Raw genomic sequence first — 10,001 nt, forward strand, 5'->3', positions numbered from 1 at the left:
AGGCAGGAGAATTACCATGATTTCAAGGCGAGTCTGAGCTATACTATAGACTAAGATCCTATCACATAAAGTCCCTTCCCCCCCATCAAAAGAAAATAGGCTAATTACATGGACTTCACTGTTTTGAGAAGGTTAGGGGGCATCCATCTGGGAATGACTCCAGAGCAAAAATTCAGTTAGGAGACTTATTATTTAGATAGGCTGAAATAATAAACTTATATACATTGGCTGTAAACTAGATAAGTCACTAAATATATAGCATGGTTTCATAAGTGTCATATACAATTTATATAAGACTTTGCTCTTTAACAGAAGAATATAAGGAAATTATTTTTACCTATGATTTTAATGTCAATGAATACAATGTTAAAATTCATTAGGAGGAGTCTAAGATGCATTTAAAGATGAGGGAATATACTTGAAGCTATATTTAGGCATAGACATATGTATTTCTAGTGAGTGTAAGTGGGTTGTTCATGACTCTCCTTTGAGATTTAAATACACACAGCTTACCACTTTAAATCCTGGCCACAACAAAAACACAATAAAGTAAAAGAAACCAAACTCACCTTACTAGCCAACTAGAAAAGCAGACAAAACATATAAAACAGAGGGTTTCAGAGATCAGACACCAGGCAGCACAGCAGAGATCCCACGTCATGCCCAGAGACAGTGCCACAGTAAGGCTCAGTGGTGGGAAGGCCAGGAGGCAGTCTACAGAGGATCCACCCTACATGAGGCTTTGGTTGAAGACTCACCAGGGCCCACTGGAAAGGGGCAGGAGAATATCCCCACTCTTACACAGAGCTGTGAATAAGGGTGTTGGATACTAAAAACACTTTCAGATAACTTAATTGTATCCCAAAATAAAATACAAAACTACTTAAAGAAATTTTTGGAAAAGAAACAGCAGAATTTGAAAAAGAAAGAAAACAGAACATAATGTAAAGAAATAAAAGAGAACAGAAAAAAAAAAATCACAATGTCTGGTACCTACTTGAAAACTGCCAGGGATGTAAACAAAGAAAATAACAACCAAAATGAACAAGTATACATAAAATTGGTGAGTAAGGATTTTAAAACAGCTATTACAGATACATTCAATATTTTACAAAATAGAGAAAGCATAGGCATAAAAGAAAAGGCACGTAAAAATATTAAATGTCTAGGGATAAAAAGCATTTATGTGGTATAATAAGCATATCAGAAAGGCACTGAAACACAATATGAAAGGCCAAGACAGTATGCCTCCCTCCAAACCTACTAATCCTACAGAAATGTTCTCCAATGAGAATCACCTAGACAAACCCTAGAAGACAAAATTAAAAGAAAAAAAATTATAGACTCAGTTAAGTAGAAAGACTGAACCACTCATGCATAGAATATGAAAAAAAAAAAAGAGAAAGGAACATAAGGAACTTTGGAACAACATGAAAAGCACAAATCTTCACATTTATAGGCATAAAAAGAGAATAATCCTGGGTAAATGGCATAGATCAGATCATCAACAGGATCACAGAAAAAAACTTCTCCAGATTAAGGAGCATACAGAACACCACACAGGACCAGAGAATGAACTCCCCACAGCATATTATAATTAAAACACTAAATATGCTGAACAAAGAGAAGGTATTGAAATCTGCAAGAGAAAGCCACCCGACAGTATTTAATCCCAGCACTTGGGAGGCAGAGGCAGGCGGATTTCTAAGTTGGAGGCCAGCCTGATCTACAGAGTGAGTTCCAGGACAGCCAGGGATATACAGTGAAACCCTGTCTCAAGAAAACAAAACAAAACAAAACAAAAAAAAAAAAAAAAAAAAAAAAAAAAAAAAAAAAAAGAAAGAAAGAAAAAAACCATCAGAATAACAGCTGACTTCTCAATGGAAACTTTGAAAGCCAGAAGATCCCGGAGCAATGTACTTGAAGTTCTACAAAACAATGGATGCCAACCTAAACTACTGAACACAGCAAAACTATTCGTTATTGTTGGAGGAGAAAGAAAAATTTTCATGGTATCAACAGGCAACAAGAATTCATGTCCACCAAACCAGCCCTACAAAGAATACTAAAAGCAATACTTCAGGCTGAAGTGAGAAGTAAGCAGAGCCAAGACTACTGTAGAAAAACAAATGAAGCTATAGTTATTAAAACATAAAAATGGGACTGAGACCACAAAAAGCCAGAAGACCAGAAAAAAACCCAACAACAAACTAGCAGTGATCAGCACACAGATTTCATAATTAAATATTAGTGGCGTCAACTCCATCCCCCCAAAGACATGATTTACGTGAAATGTTTTAAGAAACAAAATCCATCTTTCTGTAGTCTACAAGAAACTTATACTACCTTGGAAGATATATACCATCTTAAAGAGAAAGGATGGAAAAACATATTCCAAGTAAATGGAACCAGGAAGCATCAGGTGTCCTCATCCTAAGACCCAATAAAATAAACTTCAAATTAAAACTAATCAGAAGAAATAAAGAAAGGCACTTCATTCTAATTAAAGAAACAATAAACCAAGAAAACATCACATCCCAAACATATGTGAATCAAGCTCGGCCTCACCCAGTTCCGTTAAAAGCATGCTACTGGACTTAAGATACATGTTGAATCCAAACCAACAGTAAGAGATGATTGCAATACCCCACTTTCTCCAAAAGATAGGTCATCTGGACAAAAAATAAACAGAGAAGCATCAGAATTACATGATCTCTAATACACCAAATAGACCTAACAGATATTTACAGAACATTCTACTTCAAGCCCCCAAATTATTCTATTCAGCAGCCAATGGAAGTATGTCTAAAATAGACCACATAGTGGGACACAAACAAATATTTACCCAGGAAACGGAAATGATTTCATGTATCCTATCTTACCACAATGCAATAAAGCTTAAAATCAACAATTAGCAAGTCTCTACTAATTATACAAACATGTAGATTAAACAATATATTATTGAATGATGAATGAGTCAAGAAATCAAATTTGTGGAATTAACTGAAAATGAAAACAAGACAACAACAATAACAACAACAACAAAAACTCCTCCTCTCAGGAACACAATAAAAAGAGTGCTAAGAAGGAACTTATTTTTTTTAAAGATTTATTTATTTTATGTATGTGAGTAAGTAATTGCTCTCTTCAGACACACCAGAAGAGAGCATTGGACCCCATTACAGATGGTTGTGAGCTGCCATGTGGTTGCTGGGAACTGAACTCAGGACTTCAGGAAGAACAGTCAATGACTGAGCCATCTCTCTAGCCCCAAGAAGGAACTGTATAGCTCTAAACTCATACATTAAAGAACTAGACAGAGAGGCTTAGACAGATGGGCTGGAGAGATGGATCAGAAGTTAAGAGCACTGGCTGTTCTTCCACGAGACCTGAATTCAAGTCCCAGCACATACATGGGCTCACCACTGTCTGTAACTCATGTTCCAGGGGATCTGACATCCACATACAGACATACAAGCAGGCTAAATAAATAAATAAATAAATATCAGAGTACAAATAAACATAAACATATTAATGTCAAGGTGGCAAGAAATAATAAAACTAGGGCCATAATTAACAAGATAAAAACAAAGAAAACAACATCAAGAATCAACAGATCTAAGAGTTGGTTTACTCTAGTTGGCTTTAATGTCAACTTGCAGGGAATTAGAAACACCTAATTTCCAGGGGGAAATTACAGGGGGTCTCATCTGAATACTAGTGAGGTTGAAGATATAGAAAAGGGATTATCTAACAGGAAAGGAATGTGGGAGGCGGGTGGGGGGGTAGGTGGCAAATAAAAAGCACAGAGAGTAAAAGAAATCAAATGCACAAAGCATCAGGATGCTGGGGGATCAGACTGAAGGGCGGACATCTATAGAGCCACAATCCAGGGAGAACAATGAACCTCATTTATCCTTTAATTTATGTAGTTCTATTTTATTCTGTTTTCACTTATTGTAACCATGCCATCTTGAAAAGTTTCTTCCCATTTTTAAAATCATTTATTTAATTTTCATTGGGCCCAAAGAAATTACATTGTGGGGAGAAGCAGAAGAAATGTCTGAAATTTTTCCAAATTTGATAAAAACTAACTATACCACATACCAGTTATTACTAAAGTACAAAATCTGGTGCTTCCTAGTTAACCATGCTATAAAAGTTGTAGACTATTTCTTGTATGTTTGTGTGTGTTCAGATGCACATGTGTGTTCATGCAGAGGACAACCTTGTGTGTCTTATCAGGTGTAATCCACTTTATTTTTTTGCTGAATGAGCCTGGTAACCTAAGGTCAATCTTCAGGACCCACATAAAGATAGAAGGGCAGAACTGGATACACAAAATTGTCTTCTGCTCTTCATACTCACTCTGTTGCATAAGCATACCACATATAAATAACTAAAAATTCTTTACATTTCTAAATTGCTCTGTAAAATAGAGCCCATTAGAGGAAAGTGGGATTAAGGAAGAGGGCCATAGGTCATAGAACACACACGATATCAAAGTGGAGAGGAGACACTGGAGGTAAAGGAAGTGCGTGTTCTCGAGTGAATGGAAGATTTTTCTCTAAAGCTGTTTCAAGGTGTGCTGGTTAATTTTGTCAGTTTGATTAAGAAGACCTAAGAAGTTAGTAAAGCACCACTCAGTGTGACTGTGACAATGCTGCAGAGGGGTGAATACCTGCCATGAATGTGAGAGATATTAGCTCATAGATATGCAAGAACCAGATGAAATTAAAAGGGAAGCAGAAGAAAGTCCTCGAAAAAGCAGCGTTACCTCTCTGTTTCCTGGCCACCAGGATGTGAGCTCAGCCTGGCAAACCATGATTACCATGAGTACCATGGGGCAAAATAAGTCATTCCTCCCTTACGTTGTTTCTGTCAATTATTCTGTCACGGTAATGAAATGTCTAGCACAGGCCACTTAAGAGATCACTGCAGTCATGGTCCATGAAGATCTAACTATCACTCGAACTGATAACAGACCTTGCTATTATCCATACGATGCAGATTTTGTAAGCACACAGGATAAAAGGGTTGTAGAGTGGTAGAGGCTTCCATTCCAATTTAAGCAAGGTTAGTATCCCTGCAGACAGCCCCGTATAAAGGCACGAGAGCAATGTGTACAGCCACGAGAATGAATCCAAAGACAAAATGGAGACCTCCTGGAAAGCTGGATGGGTCAGGAACTCGGAATGTATAACTCAAAAAGACATAGGCTACTACTACCAAGTAAAGTTAACCAAAGAAAAAAGGCTATTGAGCTACAAACAGCAAGGCCTCAGGGGAAGTGCTGATCTAGAGAACTCATTATATTACTATGTCCACCATGGATCTATGGGATTTGCTTCCCCTGTTGGGTTTGTCTTGCTTTGGTCCTACCCCACCTTGCTTTTTTCTATTTCTTCCTTTGGGAATGAAAGTGTTCACCCTGTGCCATTACACTTAAGTTTGTAATTTTCCTTTTGATTTTATGAGGACTCACAGCTGAGTTTGCTTCAATCTCAGATACTCTGAACTTTTGACCAATGTTAGAACTGTAAAGACTGTGGAAACTGTGGAGGTAGACTGTATAGTTGTACAGTCATGGATATGATGGACATGAGCCTTCAGAAGGCCAGGGATGGAATGTTAAGATATTTTATTTTAATGCCCCCCTCTCTCTGTCTGTCTCTCTGTCCATCCCCCAACCCCCGGCCCTCTGGTGAGTTCAGTGTATGTGTGTGTGTGCTCCCATGCCACAACATGCATGTGAAGATTTGAAATAGGGTATGACTTTTGCTGTTCTTCCCCAAACATACCAGATGAGAGCTTCCAAGAATTTTCATCTCCGCTTACCATCTCAGCACACATACAGATGTGTGCTTCCACATCTGGCTTCATATGGGTTCTGGGGACTTGAATTCTGGTTCTCACACTTGTGTGATAAGCACTTTTATCCACTGAACCATCTTCCCAGTCCAAATGTTATGGTTTAAAGAGATATGTGTGGGTGCAAGTTAACAAGAAGTGGAGTTGTAAGGGTTAATCCTGATTGCTAACTTGGTTGAACTGAGAAGTGCTCAGGAGATTAGTAAAGCACACCTCTGGGGATATCTGTAAGGGCATGAGACACTAACATAGGCATTTATTGTGCCTCCTTGGTGCCATGAAGCAAGCTGATTGTTTTCCACCATGTCCTCCCTGCCACAGTGGGTAAAAACCTCAACACTATGAAACAAAATGTTTCCTTCTTGGTTTTTCTCCTGTTTGTCACAGATGCGTAGTATCTGAATAACACACAAGAGTTATATGCACATCATTTTTTATTACCTTTTTAATTAATTTAAGTACATTTATTTTTATTTATTTAATTAGAGTGAAACTATTTCCACTGATCTCTGAAGCTAATGCAAACACAGAGTGAGGGTTAATAAAACAGAAACCTCCCTTGAGCTTTACCTCCAAACACTCGTCACAAGCTCATGGCTACACAATACACGAAACTTGTATAATTATCTGTTTCTACAGGTTTGCTCAAAAGTATATTGTAAACTCTAAAGTAAAGAGAAATTTCTCTTTTGTCTACTGTTCAATCTTTAACCCACAGCAGTATAACATGGAAAATGCTTAGCAAGTATTTAAAAAATGGTTGTAAGCATTTGTTACAATAACTCACTGTTCAAAGATTCAAAGAGATTGCTTTGAATAATTTATATACACACACACACATACACACACACGATTCTTTTGTCTGCATGTATGTCTGTGCACATATGAGTCTGTTGCCCTGGTGGTCAGAAGGCAGCAGTGGATCCCCTAGAACTGAAGCATTTGATGGTTGTGAACTACCATGTGGCTGCTGAAAACTGAACACAGGTCCTCTGCAAGAAGAGCAAGTGCTCTTAAATATTGAGCCATCTCACCAGCCCTGAATATTATTGAATTCATTACATGCCATGAAAGTCCAATAGAAAGGGAGTCCTAATCCAGCTTACCATGTCATTTAGCATCTAGGTGATTTTTTTAAATCAAATATCATTATCAATATAGTTTACACTTTTTTCTTTGGTTTTTCTTCTTCCTACTTTTCTTCCTTTATCTCTAGCTTACTAGGTATTGGAAAATGTTAATAAAAACCATTTTTAGATACTGTATAAGCTGAGAGTCTTACTAGAGCAATAAATAAATAAATAAATAAACAAAAAAGAAAAGAAAAAGAAAGAATATACTCCATAACATACAACACATGCAATGCAGAAAGTTGCAGACAAATATTAACAAAAATACAATATTGAGATGATCACATGACTTAGATAAGGAAAACTACTCAACTTTACTTTTTAAGGAAATTATTTTGAAGTGGAACAAAGTAAAAAAAAAACAGAAAAAAGAAAGTGTAAAGAGATAAATGAGAGCTAGAAAGATGGGCGAGTAGCTAAGAGTACTGTCTTCTCTTCCAAAGGGCCCAGACTCAATTCCCAGCACTCACGAGGCAGCTTACAATCATCAAGCTCCAGGGGATCTACACCTTTTCTGGCCTTCTTGGGCACTAGGCACCATTCACTCAATGACAAACACAGGCAGATCACAAGACCCAGGCCAGCCTGGGTAATCCAGGAAGATTCTTTTTCAAAATAAAATGAAAAGCTGGGAATACAGCTCCATTGGTAGAGTGCTGGCCTAGAATGCATAAAACCCTGGGTTAGAACACCAGCACAGCATTAAAATGGTAGGTAACACCTGTAATTCTAGCACTTGGGAGACCCAGTCAGAAGGATTACTGGGGCTTCAGGACCTGCCTGGACTACTGAACTACTGCCTGGTAATTCTGCCTCTAAACAACAAAGCAATATCATCCATAGGTATTACTTGTAAAAGTTGTATAGCATACAAAAAACTTCCTGCTTGCCAACAAAATGAAACTTAAATTTCATAATCAGAACTAAGCTTTGTAACACATGATTTGAAAAACCAATAGTTTATCACTGCATATACACTCAGATAAAACACTGGTATACACAAAATAAAAATAAGTAAATCTAAACACTTTTAAACAACCCATGACTATCACATTTTGAATGCATCTTTATGTGTAAATTGTTTCCTAGAATTTTTCTAAATTACACAAACTTCATTTCTTACATGACATTTAAGGATATATGAAATCGTACATAATTGCTCAGCTTTCCTGGGCTGTATTTTACTGTATTAAAAAAAACAGTACCTAACAAAAGAACCTGAAGTCATATACAACATGGAATTCAATGATACACGAACCATATACAAGATGATGAACAATATACAATCTCTAAGTCAGCTCTCTACTCATAATTAAATTGTTTCAGTTTGAAATTATAAATAAAATGAATGATGTTATGTATGAGCCTTAATGCCTTTTATGTATCCAAAACTGAAAGACGAAAATCCGTTTCTAACACTCCATTATAAAGTTAAACTATAGAGAAACCTTCCTTTGTAATCATGCTGGTGTATATAAAAATTCGTCATACAGGAAATATAAGATTCTGCATTAAAGATTTCTTTCATTATGTTTTAATTTTTAATAGACCATAATCCTCATCACGATAGATTCTCCAAGATGGTATATTGTTATATCTGTCACCACTGCAGCTTCTTTAAAATTGCAAGACAAAAAGTAAAAAGTATTCAACCCACTTAATACTTTTTTTTATCCCTTAAATGAATGTTATTCTAGTCCACTTTGCTAAAAGAAAACAGATACATCTTTGCAGTCTGTCCTGGCAAGTCCATGTTTAATGTCACTGCAACTATTAATGGCTCAAAACCAAACACTGTAACAAAACACAGCCTGAATCCTCCTTGTATTTGAGAGTTTGGGTCCATTCATAATACACTCTCTCATACACATTCAATTCTACTAAATAACATCTTCGCATCATATACAGGTTAAAATAGAATTGTCTTCTTTAAATGTTATAGGACAGCTTCTAAAGCTAGGGGAGAGAAGCCTATCAACTTTAATCCAAAGCAAAGTACAACTCAATGTCATTTTTACCTCTAGGGCAGCGCCACAACTGAAACAAAATGAACTTCATTGAAGGATCAGGTATCCTAGCATCCTCATGATTATTTACTTCTCTGACTCGACAGTGCGTATATGTGGGCTCTTTTGTCCCTCTTTCGGCATCCCCGCGTTATCAACAGCATCATCTTTGTCAAAGCAAATCCCTCTGGTCATTACTTCAATACTACAAAGTCTCGGCCTTCCTTGTTACCACACAAATGAGATTCGGTAGTCCCGTCACTCTTCCATTACAGTGGGGAGAATGAAACGCTCATAATTGTAAGACTCCTCTCTGCTCGGTCCTGGTAGTCAGAAGAGTCATGAGTACAAGTGATATATGGGTCACCCACACAAACAGACGAAGCAGCTTCATGACCCTCCAAGTTCAGGGAAGGCACCCAAAGCCTCCGGGGAAATGGGGCAGAACCAGAATGATCTCAGGGATGAGGATCAATTTGGGTCTGGCGTCGCCTCAGGGCGTGGGCAGAAGAAACCTAGGAGTCTGGGGCAGTCTCCCCTCCACGCCTCGGTTGAGCAGAACGAGGAACGAGGCGGGCACAGGGAGGTTTCTTGGAGACGCCCTGGGGCTCGGGGGTGTGTCCTACCTGGGCCGCGGCGGACGCAGGATCTCTGACGGAGGACTGGGGTCTAGCTCAGGGTCCGCACCGGCAGGAGTCACCGCTCAGCAGGCGGGCCTGCCACCGCCTGCCCATCCCCCGCCGCCCACTGCGGCGGGACCCGAGCGCGGCTTAGACGGCCGGCGGTCCCCTCGGTTGCCGTCCGCGTCTAAAGGCGGCGGCAGCGGCTGCGGGTATTGCTGCGGATTGCCCCGGGCCGCTGCTCTCGTGCCAGCCCCTGCTCCTCCTCCTCCTCCTGCCGCCGCCGCCTCCTCGTCCCCACCGCTCCCATCGCCGCTGCGGCGACTACTGCAGAGCCCGCTGACCCGGCCCGACGTTACTCTCCCCCCCGCAAG

The 10,001-nt window shown here is 39.0% G+C and overlaps 1 protein-coding gene across 6 annotated transcripts in view; it reads right to left on the reverse strand.

Moving 5' to 3' along the window:
• The window catches only part of Ttbk2 (tau tubulin kinase 2), a 121,440-nt gene that overhangs the window by 111,244 nt on the left and 195 nt on the right, over positions 1-10,001 (reverse strand). For 2 of the 6 annotated variants that reach the window (XM_031371580.1, XM_031371578.1), the window contains exon 1: positions 9,020-9,330. The exons of 2 other annotated variants lie outside the window; for them this stretch is intronic. The gene's annotated coding sequence lies outside the window, so the exon portion shown is untranslated. Of the gene's footprint in view, positions 1-9,019; positions 9,331-9,633; positions 9,980-10,001 lie in introns of those variants that run through there. 2 more of the 6 variants (XM_031371577.1, XM_031371579.1) reach the window with 2 other exon arrangements.

The sequence above is a fragment of the Mastomys coucha genome, unplaced genomic scaffold (genome assembly GCF_008632895.1).
Source record: "Mastomys coucha isolate ucsf_1 unplaced genomic scaffold, UCSF_Mcou_1 pScaffold15, whole genome shotgun sequence".
NCBI lineage: Eukaryota > Metazoa > Chordata > Mammalia > Rodentia > Muridae > Mastomys > Mastomys coucha.